Here is a 17,922-nt window from a genome sequence, read left to right as displayed (position 1 = left end):
AGGACTAGCTTTGCCCAGCATATCTGAGCCAGTTTGCTGCTCCAAAGAAATGTTCGGCCATCAGACTTGTACTGTGTAACGAATTCAGGTGGTAGACGGATCGATAGTGTTTGGATTTTGTACAATAAGCATGGGAGAATTGTCATTTTAATGATGGACGCACGTCCAAACCAAGAGATGGTAGATTTGTCCCAACTCTGGAGATCCTGGCGTATGTTTTGTATGTCAGCCAAGAAGTTTCTACTGTAAAGCTCTGAGAGTTTGACAGGGAGTTGGATACCAAGATACATAATAGCATCAGTTTTCCACTTAAAAGTAAAATGCTGTTGACATTGTGAGAACCAGGTCTAGGATAGGGATATATTCATAGCAAAAGACTTAGAATAGTTAATTTGTAAGTTGGATAAGATTTTGAACTGTTCTAGGACTTGCAGGAGACTGGGCAAAGTCGTTAAGGGTGATGAAAGAAAGAGGAGGACATCGTCGGCAAATTCCGTAATTTTGTACTCTCGTTCTCGCACCTGAATTCCTCTAATATCAGGATGCATATAGGGACATGATGGTTTTCGCATGCGAGGCCCGAGCCCTAGAGAGCCCAGGACTGCTTCCATATAATCCCATGCTACCCTGTCGAACGCCTTCTCTGCATCCATTGCCAGGAAGAAGCCTTCCCGCCGGGTAGATGTAAGCCAGTGGTGTAAGTTCAATGTTTTAATTGTATTGTCTTGGCCAGGGACAAACCCCACTTGATCCAGGCCAACCCAGGAGGGCACATGGAAAGATAGGCGTGTTGCTAGAATTTTAGCAAAAAGCTTAAGGTCCACATTGAGGAGCGAGATCGGGCGATAGCTTTCAACATTCGAGGGATCCTCCCCCTCTTTAGGGATCAATGAAATGTAAGCTTCCAACAGTCGCTCCGATCTGCAGGGACTAGTAGTGAGCGAATTGAATTCCCTAAGGAATCTTGGTGCTAGAAGGTTCGAGAAGCTTGTGTAATACTGGGCTGTGAATCCATCAGGGCCTGGGCTCCTGTCTGGTTTTGTGGCCTTCAATTCTGCCAGGAATTCCTCTAACAACAGCGGGGCCTCTAAAGCCTGGGCATCGTCAGCTGACAATGCTGAGGGGCTATATGAGCTCAAAAACGCCCGTATCAGGGCAATTCACGTGGTAGGACTAATTGTGTTCAAGTTCCCGGACTGAAGATTGTATAATTGGTCATAAAAAGCCTGAAATTGATTAGCAATTTCTTAATTCTTAGAGCAGATTTGGCCTGTAGGGCCTGTAATGTGGTGGATTGTGGAGATCAAAGTGCGCTGCTGAGTAGCTCTGGCAAGCAGTCTACCCGGCTTGTTCCCCTGCTCAAAGAATAGTCTTTGGGACAAGATATTACGACGGCGCGCTTTTTTAAATAACTCATCTGCCAGCTGTGCTTGCAGTTCCTGCAAGTCCTGTGAAATCTTAATTGCTAATGATCGTTTGTGTTGCGCTTCCAGCGCACGAATCTTAGAAGAGAGAGAAAGGATCAACTCTTGTTGTTCTCTTTTCTTCCTAGAGGAGATAGCCAATAACTGTCCCCTGATGAAACACTTGTGGGCCTCCCATTGCATCATGGGAGAAACCTCTGGGGTATCGTTGTGAAGGAAGTAATCTCCAAGCTCCTGGCTCAAGCTTGCATTATTCCCAGGATCCATAAGGAGAGACGCGTCCAACCTCCAGATCATGGTGGAGGTGACCCGGGTTTGAAACAATAAAGTGATTGTTATGGGGTGGTGATCTGAGAGAACCATGCTCTCGATAGAGGCATTATGGAGATAGGAGAGATCTGCTTGTGAGATAAAGAGGTAATCTATCCTCGCATATCGATCATGCGGTGGAGAATAGAATGTATAATCCCTATCGTGGGGATATAGGGTTCTCCACATATCACGCAAAGTCAAGGAGGCTAGTTGAAGTTTAATTTGGCGTAATGCAGAGAAGAGGAGAGAGGAAGTTTTTGTAGAGGTGTGTAGGAGCGGGTCCAAAGGGAGATTGAAGTCCCCTCCCAAAATTAAAAGTCCCGACTTAAACAGAGTATGTTTGGTTACTACCTCTCATATAAAGGGGACCTATTTCGTATTGGGACAGTACACATTAGCTAGTGTGATTGACTTGTCATTCTACTTGCTCTTTAAAAACAAAAACCTCCCTGCTGGATCCAGCATCTGATCAGTGATTTAGAGGCGAAAGGTTTTGGTGAGCAGGATTGAGACTCCTTTAGATTTGGAGTCAGGGCATGTAGCGTGAAATGCTATGGGGAAACGGCCATCATGGAAGTGTGGAACTGACCCGGATTTAAAATGCGTTTCTTGAAAGAAAAGGACCTGCTCTTTTTGTCTATGAGCTTCTGCAAGGACACTGCTGTGTTTTTCTGGGACATTTAGTCCTTTCGCGTTAAGCGAATACACTTTGAGAGATAGAGGAGCTGAGTGGGATGAAGTATGTGCCATCGTCAGGTCTTTGGTGTCTAGAGCATGAAGCATATTGTGCGTGCTGCCAACTTATTTTAAGCCTGGAGAGGGCAGTTGGGGTAGTGTAGGTAAAGGAGGAGAGAGAATAAAAGGGGGGGGGCAGGGAGGAAGAGCAGAAGAGAAGCTTACAAGCTTGGGCCCAAGGACTTGATCCTGGATCCTACCTCCACTATGGAGAGAGAGAAGGGATAGTTATAAGGGTTTTACCTAAGATGACTACCGGAGGTGCACGCAGACCTGCTGGCCCACCTAATGGGGGATAGGAGGGATTCTAAGGGGAGGGGGGGTCAGGAGTGCTGTAACTGTTCAAAGGGGAACCTGCCACTCTGAGGTCGGAGAGAGGTCTAACAATTGGACTCCTACTAACATAGACCAACCAAGGCTGCAAACATAAAAGTGAGCCTTTGCTGGAAAGACTTTAGCAATTCTGGTAGAGAGAGGGGCCAAAGGGAGCCACTGCTCGGAAGAGGGGGCTCCATTTCCAATTTCCCATCCCTGCTGTAATATCACAGAAGGGGGTTTTGTAGGAAACCCTCTTAAGAGCACTGGTTGCCTAGAAGCCTGCACTGCTAAGCATAACGGGTGTTTAGGGTTCCAAGGCTATTGGCCTCACACTAGCACCAGAGCAGGTACCCCATAACCCAAAATAATACACCCAGATATAGAAACTAGCAGTGTAGGCTGCAGCTACGAGAAATTTAAACTAAGTCATCATCAAAATCACACACATTTCCATTACCGACAAGGAGAAGTACATTAAGAAGCTTAAGCCCGTGGATCAGTCTCAAGGTCAGACAGCCGGGCCTCCACATTAGCACTCCCTTCTATCCGACTAGGATCGTGGGGGTCTGAAGTTAGGGACACCAAAACCTCAGAAAGCCCAACAAATGTGGCTAGTTGGCCATCGACCTTAGGCAAGGTCCGGGTGTCTGATTTAGGGTCCACACGGGATACTACACACCTATCAAAAATAACCACCTTATCTGCAGGGATTCTAGTTTAAGCAAAGAAACTAATTAGCTTGTATCCCAGCTAAGTACATGCTACCAAACATTACTATCTCTGTAAAAGTTTAACATAAACAGAGTACTTGTCGATTTGACTTCATGGGAGTAGCATATGGGAAAGGCGAATAGGTATCATTGTCCACAGATGTCCATGCATTACCATGATAAGATCCGTACGCAATTCCAGAACCACCAGGAATATCCTGAAGCTAAAAAAAAGGGGGAACAGAGAGAACACAAAACACAAAAAAAGAGAAAAAGGCTCCCAGATCTGATAGTCCTAGATAGCCCCATTAGCCTTAAGTAGCCCCCAAAAAGCCGCCAGGGTCGAGGCATTGTAGCAGTCTGTCCATCAGTGGAAGAGAAGCCTGTCTTGCACATAAGCCTGAGGTTGTGGAGCCCGTATAGGGAGACAGCATCCATGATGGGTGCACAGAGCTTAAGTCCTTGCTCATTAGAAAAGCAGTTATGTGATTAGGTGCTTAGGGGATACATTTTGTAAGACCACATACCATCACCATTATAAGGCGACACAAAGGAGGGATGCAGGGAGCATCAGAACTCGAGCTGAAACTGCACTGCAATCTTGTGAACCAGGCAACAAAGTTGTGAGCAAGTGGGTAAAAGGCTACTTAGGCGGGTGCTGTATGAGGCATTCTGATTCAGAATTAGCTGTCAGTTTTTCGCCGGGAGGAAGTTGGCGATGCTCTCGGGCCTCGTTCAGTGATCATGGCATCAGGACCTCTGAGATGAGTCGGATCAATGAGCTAAACCAGTCTGGAACAGGTACCACTGGGATGCCTAAGGTATCACAGAACTCTTGAAGCTTGGATGGTATGTGCAGGGAGGCTGTATGATTGCCCACTGTGGCTGTCAGACAGAAGGGAAATTTCCATCGATGCATAATGTGGCTGTCCCTTAAAGCATTAAGCAGCAAGCGCAATGCTCTTCTGTGTTGCAATGTGATGGCCGAAAGGTCCTGAAAGATCTGAATGGGGTGGCCATTATGTTGTAGCTGCCCATGGTTGCGTGCCTGGCGCAAAATAGCCTCCTTCTGAGTGAAGCTAATAAGGCAGCACACAACATCCCTAGGTGGCTCAGTATCACAGGCCTCTAGGTCTCAATGCCCTGTGGCAGCACTCCATATCTATAGGGGCATCTGGAGGCCTACCCAGCAGTGTGTTGCAAAATTCCCATATTACCTGCTGCAGCTGAGGTCCTTCCACCGACTCTGGGACCCCCCTGAACCGTAAGTTTCATCTCCAGCCTCTGTTATCGAGGTCCTCGATGTGTCGGTGCATATCGATCAGGTGCTGAGCATGGATGCTAGTCACTTGTTGCACTTGTTCTATAGCAGCACCATGTGTCATGGCTGCTGCTTTCATGTGGTCAAGGCGAGAGGATATCGCTCTGAGATTTGTTTTGAGATCTGCAATCGCCGCTGATAGCTTGTTTTTAATGTCCATTGCTACCAGTTGTAGGTCCGCCAGGTTAAGAAATGGAGGAGGCTGAGATCCAAGCGTAGCTGCATTCGGCTGTCCTGCCGAGTCTAGCGTGTCAACTTGACTCCCCGTGGCTCCGCCAGCGGATTGCCTGGAGGCCTGTGAGTCAGCTTGCTGGGTTCGGAATAAGGCCAGGATGGTGCTGCTGAGCTGCGTGGTCGGGTCCGCCTGTGATCTGGTGAGTGAGGAGCTTCTGCCTGCCAACTCTCGCCTCTGTCAGGGAAGCCAGTCCGCTAATGCAAGCTTAAATTGCAGCCTTAGTCGTCAGAGCACTCGGACTAAGCTGCCACGCCCCATCACTGCAATTTTTTACAGCAAGGCCAATTCTTGCTTTCATCATTGTCATCCATTTACATCCATTTTCCCATAGAGATGCTTGTTTTTCCTCTGTCAACGGAGGGATGAAAAATGGACAAACGATCCCCATGTGTGAAAGGGGCTGAAAAAACTGGAAAAAAAGCAAATGCAACTATCACATCTAAGATGAGGTAAGCTACAATATATTTGTGTTCTTAGGTTTTGTTCTTAGGTTTTGACTTTTGCTTTCAATCGTTTTTATTGAAAAGTGTTTTAGAGAGAGAAAGAGAAAGACATAAACCACATTAGAAGATAACATTGGGGTAATGCCAAGCCATATGTCTCTATAAACATACAAAAAGAAAAACAAAGTACGGGTTTTGACTTTTACAAGTTCTCTGACTGTGTGTAGGCTCTGGCGGACTTTTCCGGCGGACTTTTTCCCACCGAGTGATGTTGACCACGCCCCCTAAAACGTCAAAGTCCCAGCATGCCCAGGGACTGTGACGGCATAACGGGGCGGGGTTTCTGCCTATATAAGTCACAACGGAGCGCTCAGAGAGCAGTCCAGCCGGAGAGAGCATCGTGTCAACATCTGGAGAAGAGAAGAGGGAAGAAGACAAGAAGACAAGAAGCCCAGAAGTCCGGACCTCTACTGGCAAAAGAGCGGCATGAAGACAGCGGAGGAGCCGGCAGAAGAACTGGAACACTGGGAGAAGAGGCCAGAGAGAGCGTTGAATAACCAACCGGACACTGGGAGAAGAGGAACCGGAGGGACCTCTGAAGCCAGAAGAAGACCCCCGAAGCTGGAGGAAGACCCCCCCGGAGCTGTTTAATAAATTATTTTAAAAACCTGTGTAGTGTGTTTTATTATTGACACTTTTTCCCTAGGTGAATGGGTAGCAGTACCATGTACCCCATACTCATTCACATAGGGTGGGGGACCGGGATCTGGGGGCCCTCTTATTATAGGGGGCTCCTGGATTCCGATAAGCCCCCTGCCCGCAGACCCCGACAACCAACGGCCATGGTTGTCGGGAAGAGGCTCTTGTCCTCATCAACATGGGGACAAGGTGCTTTGGGGTGGGGGGGCCCCGCATGGCGCCCCCTCCCTCAAAGCACCCACCCCCCATTTTGAGGGTATGCGGCCTGGTACGGTTCAGGAGGGGGGGTGCTCGCTCGTCCCCACCCCCTTTCCTGACCGGCCGGGCTGCGTGCTCGGATCGGGGTCTGGTATGGATTTTAGGGGGGACCCCACGCCGTTTTTTCGGCATAGGGGCTTCCCTTTATAATCCATACCAGACCTAAGGGCCTGGAATGACCCGCGACGGGGCTCGCAAGGTGTCAATCTTGCCGATAAAAGCGGCAAGATTGACTTCCTTTTCTAGTCCCGTCGTACCTGAGTCACGTTCAAAATGAACGGACTTGTCTGTGTCTGGGCAAGTCCGTTCATTCTGAAAGTCCGCCGTAACTCCGGTGAAAGTCCGTCGGAAAGACAGGCGGACTTAGCCCGCCGGAAAGTCCGGTTGTGTTTGGGCAAGTCCGTCCGTTTTTAAGTCCGGTGCACCTGCACCGGAAAGTTTGCCGGACCAAATATGCCAGAAAGTCTGATCGTGTGTGCGCGGCATTATTTTTTAGGAGTACATTTTCCTTCAACTTTTAGATCTGTTGTGAATGCAACTGCAACTTCCAAGTCAATTCATATCTGTTACTGCTGGATAACAAATCAGGCGTTGCATTAAAAATTACCTAGTTTACAATGTTGCTCTAATACATGTTTTTTTAAATTATATAAAAAAAAAATACCTAGTTTAAGTAGGTCAGATTGGGGTTCTTCTGCATTTAAACAACACAATAATGTAAATTGTAAAAAATTATGTTACCCATACAAAATATGTGATGGCAACTTTCTGAATGGCAGACACTGTACATGGGAATCATTGTGTTTCATAACACCACATACATCTTAAAGGCATTCCTCAAGTTTCTAATTGAAGAGATTGTTTTCTTTCCCATGTTGCCCTCAAAGTCCTTCAAAAAGGGGACCCTATCCCCGCTATTTGGTAATTTTTCAATTTATTTTTGCATTGGTGCATGTCCCCCATGGAATTACCCAGCTCTCTATGCCCTTTGTTCAACAGTTCCTAGTATTGAAAACTGCTAAAATTGGTTTCAATAATTTTCACACCATTGATTTAAATAGCTTAGGCTTAAAGTGATTGTAAAGTCTAGTTTTTTTTTCTATTAAAATAACAAACATGTTATACTTACCTGCTCTGTGCAGTGGTTTTGCACAGGGCAGCCCCGATCCTCCTCTTCTTGGGTCCCTGGCTGCAGCTTCTGGTCTCTCCCTCCTGTTCAGTGCCCCCACAGCAAGCAGCTTGCTATGGGGGCACCCGAGCTGAGCTGCAGCTTCGTGTATCCATTCAGACATGGAGCCGCGGTTCGGCCCCACCCCCCCTCCTGATTGGCTAACTGACTTTGACAGCAGCGGGAGCCAATGGTGCATTGCATTAGGATAAAAAACCTTTTGCCTTTAAAACCACTTTATAGCTTATCTCTCTTGTTTCTGATCTTATTACATCATAAGGAAAGTAAAAAAAAAAAAAATTATATGTGTAAAATGAAGTATTGTGTAGCGGGTCCTGCTTAACCCACCTACGGCCCCACACCTCTCGTTGGCTGCCGCCAAGACACTGACAGGCTTGCACAAGGGAGAGTGTGCCTGTCAGCACCTGTGAGGGAATCCCCCCCCCCCTCACTGAACATTGCTATGCATGAGCGGGGCTCACATAAGCAGCCACCGGCCTTGCTCCCTCGCCTGTTTTCCTATTGGCAGGGGGAGAGAGAGCCAATCAGAAGCCAGAGCTGCATAGCTGCAAGAGAAGCTAAGCGTCTTGGAACATGTAGTCCCCATCCCCAAACAGCCCCATAGCCTTCTATGTGGGTAGGGCTGCATACCCCAGTATGCAGTGGGGAGAAAAAGAGAGGAAGAGATTGAGAGGCTGCCTGGGAGAAGGTAAGACAAGATGAGGCAAGGGGAGAGCCTGCATGCAGGGAGAGAGGTACCCTCATCCTGAGTCGGTGTGACAGTGTCACGTACCTTCGAGTAGAGCCTGACAAGCAGAGGAAGGCTTCTCGTACAGCCCTGGTTCAAGGACCACTTGAGGTTGCAACAGCGGCCGCGAGAGCATGACGAGGTAGGAGTGCCTGCCATTTTCTCCGTTAGCAGGTAGGTAGAAGAACCAGATGGCAGCAGTAGTAGAAGGTGCTGGTTTGCTGCAGATGCAGGCACATTGTGGATGCAAGTGTGCTGCGGATGCAGGTACATTGCAGGTGCCGGTATACTGTGGACGCAGGTACGTAGAGGCTGTAGGAAGCTGAGGAGACTGGTGCAGTCAGGTTATACATGAGAGACTTAGGCCCCTTTCACATGAACGGACCGTTCAGGTCCACCTGTCAGTTTTGTCAGGCGGACCTGAACGGGCGCTCCATGTTAGTCTATGGAGTGACAGATGTCAGAGGTAAAATGTCCGCTGACATCCGACCTGGTCCGATCCGCTAAAATCAGACGGATGGCCCTAAGTTCGCATCCGTCCCTGGTGGAACAGATCTGGTGGGACCTGATGAAAACGGACATGCTAGCGGCGCTCGACAAGCCCCTCCCCACTCAGTGAGCAGAAAGGGACCTGTCATCCGCCAGCTCAGCGGAGATCAACGAAGAGATCTCCTGCTGACCTGGTGGACAGAGGCGGACTCCGTGGCAGCGGATCCGCCTCGTGTGAATGAGGCCTTAATATCCCAAAAAGAGAGACTAGTGATCTCTTTTTGGGGTATTAAGAGCTTCCACAACTGTGGACCCTGTGATTTATATTATATTGGTAGAACAAAAAACATCTGAAAGCTAGGATTAGAGAACATGTCAAAAACATCAGTAAGGGATTTAAAAGCACCACCTATTGGTACATTTTAGAACCAGCACAATCAGGACCCCAAAGGGCTACAGTTCTGGGGAATAGAGGCACCTAAACGCTATTGGAGGGCTACTTTGTAAGGGAAACAGTAATTTTGTAAGGGAAACGAGAATCATGGTGGATACACCAATTAGGATAACTAGTGACGGGGGTGTTAAATAAAGATTTTGACCTGGGATGTTTTTAGTTATGGTACATTCCCTTACAGGGGGGATATAGTTTAGTAAATTATTTCCACGCATCCTCTATTTATTGGATATGGGTTGGTCTTTTATGCGGTTTTGTATACTTTGTAGCAATTTAGTTATCTGGTTTAAGGTTAGGTAGGCTGATTGGGATGCAGGGTATTAGTGTGTCGGTAGCACACTATACAGTATATACTTTTTGAGGGCTCTGATAAATTTATTAGTGGGTGGTTAGGCATTTTAAGTGGCAGTAAACCACCTACCTCCCTATTTTGCATTCTAGAATAGTGATACATGCCTTTTTTATTATATATTATATTTTGTTATATTAGTACAGTATATTTTAAAAATTGATTTGTTGTAATGTATAAAGATACTGTATTAGGTGTCTCAGGGGCGCACATCCATTGCAATCACTGTCCTATTTAGTAGCTAATCTATCAGCCATTTCATGAGAATTGCGGCTGTGTTGTTATGTCAGCTATGCATAGATTTAGACCACAGGAAAATGGCGCCGGTTTGAACCACAATAAAATAGAGGCAGATTCAGTATAAATAAAGTGAAGTGACCTGGCGGTGGTTGGACGTGTTCATTATTTTCATATTGGCGATCACAAAATTCATCAATCACTTGTGGGAGATTCGGTCTGCACATTTATATGGACTTTGTTGCACTTTATTTGCATGATATTGATGTATGCACGTGTATGTGTTAATGGTTTTCATTAATTGAAATTCATTAGATGAATTTTTGTATATGACATATCGCTACACTTTGTAAGATAACACTATATTTACACATGTATATGGGGATATAATCAGTGTTGACAGCTGGTCTGGGTCATTGATATTTTATACAATCTTACACAATTTTCATTTGGTGAACGTTGGGTAGCTCGCAAGATTTTTCTATTATTATAACTATGCTGTTTCTTCAACAAAGGCTTGGTGAGTGCATCAGCAATCATTTTCTCTGATGGGCAGTATTGAATGTCAATAACACCTTGATCTTGATTGTCCCTCAGTAGATGGTACTTGATGTCGATGTGTTTGGTCCTAGGATTGACCCTTTCTGATTGAGTAAGTTTTTTACATTCCTGGTTGTCTTCAAAAATGGGAATTGGTTTTGACATGTCTATCCCAATGACTATTCTTGACATGCGTGTGCTGCTCCAATGTACTCTGCTTCAGTTGAAGATAGAGCGACAGTTGCTTGCTTTTGACTAGACCAACTTATAGTTCCTTCCCCATGCTGGAAGATTAATCCACTTGTGGATTAGCAGTCTGTGCAGTCCCTGGCCCAATCAGCATCCACATATCAGACCAGTTTTGGATTTGATGTTAACCGTAACTTCATCTGAATTGTTCCTTTGGGGTATTGCATCACTCTTTTTATTGTGTTCCAGTCACGCTGACAGGGAGCTGAAACTTTCCTGCATAGTATGCCCACTGCTGTGGCTATGCTTGGTCTTGTCACAGTGGCAACATATAGCAGCTTACCTATTGCTCTGCGATACGTGTCATTGTTGGGTAGCAAGTTTTCTGCTTCATTGCTCTTTAGATAGCCTGGTTCCATAGGAGTTTTCACTTCCTTTGCATCTTGCATATGGAATTGTTCCAAGATTTCGTAGATTTTCTGAGAGTGGTTGAGAAGATAACTTCTATCTTTTCTCTCTATTTGGATTCCCAGATAGTAGCTAATGGTCCCAAGCTCTTTGATTTCAAAATTTTCTTTCAGCTTGGTAACTATCTGATTGTAATCCCCTTCTTGTTCAAAACCGGCTACAATGTCATCGACATAGATAAGGATGTATATTCATCTGTCTTCTTGATTCTTGGAGTAGAGAAAAAGGTCTGTTTCACTTCCAGAGAATCCCTCTCTGATAGGCACTTTGTTCACTTTCTCATTCCACATCCTTGCAGATTGCTTAAGACCATAGATTTTGAAGCTTACACACGAAGTTGTCTCCTTGCTCAAACCCTGGTGGTTGCTACATGTAGAGATCTTCCATAATGTCTCCATATAGGAAAGCAGTTTTAATGTCTAGGTGTTTCACTTGGATGCCCTTCCCAGCTGCAACGCTAAGAAGCGCACTGATGGTGGAGTGTTTTACGACGGGAGCGAATGTTTCATCGTAATCTTCACTGAATTTATGGGAGTAACCCTTGGCAACTAGTCTGGCTTTGTATTTGTGGATATTCCCTTCTGAGTCTGACTTTACTTTGAAAGTCCACTTACTTCCTATAGTTTTGCGGTTATGAGGGAGCTCTGAGTGTCCAGGTTTTATTTTCTTGAAGTGACTTTAATTCTTCTTCTGCTGCCTTTCTCCATTTATTGGCTTCGTGTTTTGGCAGTTTTTCTTTGTCTTCCCAGGATGTTGGTTCAAGTACGCTGTGTGTTTTGACAGTGTATGACAGCTTTCGGGGTGGTATCCCCTTTGTGGTCCCAGTGGATCTTCTGACTTCAGGCAGTTCAGCAGGATCTGGTGGGGAACTTGATTTAGGCAATGTGAGTTTCACCTCTTGTTTTGACTCCTGCAAAGGTTTGCTTTAGGTGTCCTCTTCTTTTTCCTGGTTTGCTTGGCATACTCACTTCACAGCTTTCAGGGATCAGTGTTTCTGGTGATGGGCTCTCATCAAAATAAACACTATGGCTTATTGTCACTTTGTCAGTCTTTGGGTGTAGGATTCTGTAACCCTTCGTTTGTTCACTGTAGCCTACTAGAATGCACTCTATGGCTCTGTTCTCCAGCTTGGATCGCTTTTCACTTGGAATATAGGCATATGCTTTACATCCAAACACTCTGATGTACTAGGCTTTGATCCATACCACATTTCTAATGGAGTACTTTTAATAGTTCTTGAGGGTAGTCTGTTCTGTAGGTAGGTTGCAGTCATGACTGCTTCTCCCCAGTACTTGTGAGGTAGGTTGGCATCCAACAACATACATCTGGCCATTTCTATAGGAGTGAGATTTTTCCTTTCTGCTACATCATTTTGTTCAGGAGTGTATGGTGTGGTTGTCTCTTCTGGTATGAGGCCACTTCTTTGCTTATGTATTCTCCTCCATTGTCAGTGCGTATTATTCATGGTTTGCATTGGAATTTGTTGCTAGACATGGCAACGAACTCTTGAAGTTTCTCTGATGTTTCATTCTTATGTTTCATCAGATAAGTAGTTGTGTACCTGGAATAATCATCAATGAAGGTCAGTAGATGTCTGTTCCCGCCTGACGTGGTAGTTTTCCTTGGACCGCATTTGTCACTGCGTATGAGTTGCAGGGGGTGGGTCATTTTTCTTTGAGATGCCTGTGGAAGGGGAGCACATGAGGCTTTTGCTTCAATACAGCACTTGCATTTCATGAGCAGTTTGCAAGGCAATATTGTTAAATCTTCTGATAAGCCTGTCTTTATAATGTCCTGTATAGCTTTTGGACTTCTGTGCCCCAGCTGCCTGTGCCATAAGTGAATACATTTGCTGTGTAGGTCATTAGAGACTATATTGGCTTGCTGGTCTGTGGTGATGAGCCTCTATAGGTGATCATCCAGTTTTCCTTTTGCGCGGAATTGCTTATTGTGAATTGTGCATTCATCACCCTGGAACCTACAGTGAGGACGGAAAGTATTCAGACCCCCTTAAATTTTTCACTCTTTGTTATATTGCAGCCATTTGCTAAAATCATTTAAGTTCATTTTTTTTCCTCATTAATGTACACACAGCACCCCATATTGAAAAACACAGGATTGTTGATATTTTTGCAGATTTATTAAAAAAAAAAAAACTGAAATATCACATGGTCCTAAGTATTCAGACCCTTTGCTGTGACACTCATATACCGTATTTATTTGCTGTCCATTTCTTCTAATCATCCTTGAGATGGTTCTACACCTTCATTTGAGTCCAGCTGTGTTTGATTATACTGATTGGACTTGATTAGGAAAGACACACACCTGTCTATATAAGACCTTACAGCTCACAGTGCATGTCAGAGCAAATGAGAATCATGAGGTCAAAGGAACTGCCTGAAGCGCTCAAAGACAGAATTGTGGCAAGGCACAGATCTGGCCAAGGTTACAAAAAATTTCTGCTGCACTTAAGGTTCCTAAGAGCACAGTGGTCTCCATAATCCTTAAATGGAAAATGTTTGGGATGACCAGAACCCTTCCTAGAGCTGGCCATCCAGCCAAACTGAGCTATCGTGGGAGAAGAGCCTTGGTGAGAGAGGTAAAGAAGAACCCAAAGATCACTGTGGCTGAGCTCCAGAAATGCAGTCGGGAGATGGGAGAAAGTTGTAGAAAGTCAACCATCACTGCAGCTCTCCACCAGTCAGGGCTTTATGGCAGAGTGGCCCGACGGAAGCCTCTCCTCAGTGCAAGACACATGAAAGCCCGCATGGAGTTTGCTAAAAAAACACCTGAAGGACTTCAAGGGGGTGAGAAATAAGATTCTCTGGTCTGATGAGACCAAGATAGGACTTTTTGGCCTTAATTCTAAGCGGTATGTGTGGACACAACCAGGCACTGCTCATCACCTGTCCAATACAGTCCCAACAGTGAAGCATGGTGGTGGCAGCATCATGCTATGGGGGTGTTTTTCATCTGCAGGGACAGGATGACTGGATGCAATCGAGGGAAAGATGAATGCGGCCAAGTACAGGGATATCCTGGATGAAGACCTTCTCCAGAGTGCTCAGGACCTCAGACTGGACCAAAGGTTTACCTTCCAAGAAGACAATGACCCTAAGCACACAGCTAAAATAATGGAGTGGCTTCACAACAACTCCGTGACTGTTCTTGAATGGCCCAGCCAGAGCCATGACTTAAACCAAATTGTGCACCTCTGGAGAGACCTAAAAATGGCTGTCCACCAACGTTTACCATCTAACCTGACAGAACCGGAGAGGATCTGCAAGGAGGAATGGCAGAAGATCCCCAAATCCAGGTATGAAAAACTTGTTGCATCTTTCCCAAAAAGACTCATGGCTGTATTAGATCAAAAGGGTGCTTCTACTAAATACTGAGCAAAGGGTCTGAATACTTAGGACCATGTGATATTTCAGTTTTTCTCTTTTAATAAATCTGCAAAAATGTCAACAATTCTGTGTTTTTCTGTCAATATGGGGTGTTGTGTGTACATTAATGAGGAAAAAAATAACTTAAATGATTTTAGCAAGTGGCTGCAATATAACAAAGAGTGAAAAATGTAAGGGGGTCTGAATACTTTCCATCCCCACTGTAACTGTGAGACCGTTGTTTACAAGACTCTTCACTAATAGAAGGCTGCCTTCTAGTACTGGAACATAAAGGACTTTCTTTACAAGGATACTCTGCTTGCCTCCTTGTTTTGTAATGCAGTTCAGGAAGCCCTGGCTTTACCTTCTGCAATGATGCTTTTCCCGTTTGCTAGGAAAACTTTGTCTTTTGCACTGTAATCAATGTTTGTGAGAAAGGTCTCATCGCTAGTCATGTGGCTTGTCGCACCTGACTTTATGCTCCAGCCACGTGGCTTGATGCTCTGTGTCAATTTAAAGGTGCCACTCCATGATGTGTCTTCAGTTTCCTTTATGATTGGTTTGACGTTTTCTTTTGTGGATAGCTCTAGCTTACGCTGCTCGGCTTTCCAGATAGAACAGTTCTTTAAGTGACCGGTCCTTTTACAGTGAAAACAGGCTCTGCTATCTTTGTTGTGCTTTGTGCCTTTGTACATCTTAAGAGCTTTGTCATCACGGCGCATATTTTCTTTCCTTCGGTTATATTTATTGATTATTTTCACTTTGACATATTCTAGTGTCAGCTCCTGCATGGGTCTGGTTTCTAAAGCGTTAATAAGAGCAGTATATGTCTCTGGAAGGCTGGAGAGGAGCAGGGCAACAATATGGTTATCTTTGATGTTCTCTCCAATGGAACGCAGCTGCTCTATGATTTCTAGCATAGCTAGCATGTGGTCATACATACAGTATCTCACAAAAGTTAGTAAACACCTCACATGTTTTGTAAATATTTTATTATATCTTTTCATGTGACAACACTGAAGAAATGACACTTTGGTATAATGTAAAGTAGTGAGTGTACAGCTTGTATAACAGTATAAAATGTGCTGTCCCCTCAAATTAACTCAACACACAGCCATTAATGTCTAAACCACTGGCAACAAAAGTGAGTACACCCCTAAGTGAAAATGTCCAAATTGACCCCAGAGTGTCAATATTTTGTGTGGCCGCCATTGTTTTCCAACACTGCCTTAACCCTCTTGGGCATGGAGCTAACCAGAGCTTCACAGATTGCCACTGGAATCCTCTTCCACTCCTCCATGATGACATCACAGAGTTGGTGGATGTTAGAGACCTTGCGCTCCTCCACCTTCCGTTTGAGGATGCCCCACAGATGCTCAATAGGGTTTAGGTCTGGGGACATGCTTGGCCAGTCCATCACCTTTACCCTCGGCTTCTTTAGCAAGGCAGTGGTCATCTTGGAGGTGTGTTTGGGGTCGTTATCATGTTGGAATACTGCCCTGCGGCCCAGTCCCTGAAGGGAAGGGGATCATGCTCTGCTTCAGTATGTCACAGTACATGTTGGCATTATTGATTCCCTCAATGAACTATAGCTCCCCAGTGCTTCCAGCACTCATGCAGCTCCAGACCATGACACTCCCACCACCATGCTTGACTGTAGGCAAGACACACTTATCTTTGTACTCCTCACCTGGTTGCCGCCACACACGCTTGACACCATCTGAACCAAATAAGTTTATCTTGGTCTCATCAGACCACAGGACATGGTTCCAGTAATCCATGTCCTTAGTATGCATGTCTTCAGGAAACTGTTTGCAAGCTTTTTTGAGAATCATCTTTAGAAGAGGCTTCCTTCTGGGACAACAACCATGCAGACCAATTTGATGCAGTGTGCGGCGTATGGTCTGAGCACTGATAGGCTGACCCCCCACCTCTTCAACCTCTGCAGCAATGCTGGCAGCACTCAAACGTCTATTTCCCAAAGACAACCTCTGGATATGACACTGAGCACATGCACTCAACTTCTTTGGTGGACCATGGAGAAGTCTGTTCTAAGTGGAACCTGTCCTGTTAAAACGCTGTATGGTCTCGGCCACCGTGCTGCAGCTCAGTTTCAGGGTCTTGGCAATCTTCTTATAGCCTAGACCAGTGATGGCGAACCTTGGCACCCCAGATGTTTTGGAACTACATTTCCCATGATGCTTGTGCACTCTGCAGTGTAGTTGAGCATCATGGGTAGTTCCAAAACATCTGGGGTGCCATCGCCATCACTGGCCTAGGCCATCTTTATAAAGAGCAACAATTTTTTTTTTCAGATCCTCAGAGAGTTCTTTGCCATGAGGTGCCAGTGACCAGTATGAGAAAGTGAGAGTGATAACACCAAATTTAACACACCTGCTCCCCATTTACACCTGAGATCTTGTAACGAGTCACATGACACCGGGAAGGGAAAATGGCTAATTGGGCCCAATTTGGACATTTTTACTTAGGGGTGTACTCCCTTTTGTTGCCAGTAGTTTAGACATTAATGGCTGTGTGTTGTTATTTTGAGGGACAGCAAATTTACACTATTATACAAGCTGTACACTCACTAGTTTACATTGTAGCAAAGTGTAATTTCTTCAGTGAAAATATATAATAAAATATTTACAAAAATGTGAGGGGTGCACTCACTTTTGTGAGATACTGTATGCTGACCTTCTTCAAGTCTCATCTTGTATAACTTTCATAGCAAATACAGCTTGCTGTTTAGACTTGAACGCTCATGCAGCTTTTGAAATGAAGTCCACATACCTTTATTCATTTTCTCTGCTCTTATGTGGATAAGCTGGTCATCTTCCACTAGCAAGCTTATAATTATATAAATATAATTTTGCTTGTCTGTCCTTCCTATCCCAGTCCTCCATCTCTCTGTCTGTGGGTCTGTCTGTATTCAGCACTTGCCACAAGTCATCCTTGCCAAGAAACATTTGTAGTTTAAACTTCCACAGCTGGTAATTGGTATTGTTCAGCTTTGCTATTACAAACTTCACATCTGAACTACTTGCCATCCTCAGTAGCCTGTGTACAGTACTCACTGATTCACTATAGAATTATTTTGCTAGTGCCTGGATGCTGCTGGGTGTCCTGGGTGCTGCAGTGTTTGCTGCTGCTTGTAGTATCCTCTCCAATGCCTGGATGTGCCTGGGTGCTGCTGGGATCCTGGGCCCATAACTTATTGTGCAGAGTATTGCACTAAGTGCTGGAAGCTTCTTGGATGCAGTAATGCGGCTTTACTTTCATGGAGAAATATATTACATGTCTTACAGCATGGAGAAACATGAACAGGAAGCAGGAATATACAAGTACATGCACTGAGCTAGACAATACATCCTGTTATATCATAGAAAACATGAACTATATACTATAATACTACAGTGAATGGTGGTGAACTTGCATA

The sequence above is a fragment of the Aquarana catesbeiana genome, linkage group LG11 (assembly GCF_042186555.1).
Source record: "Aquarana catesbeiana isolate 2022-GZ linkage group LG11, ASM4218655v1, whole genome shotgun sequence".
NCBI classification, from domain to species: Eukaryota; Metazoa; Chordata; class Amphibia; order Anura; family Ranidae; genus Aquarana; species Aquarana catesbeiana.
Note: the sequence above shows the minus strand (reverse complement) of the source record.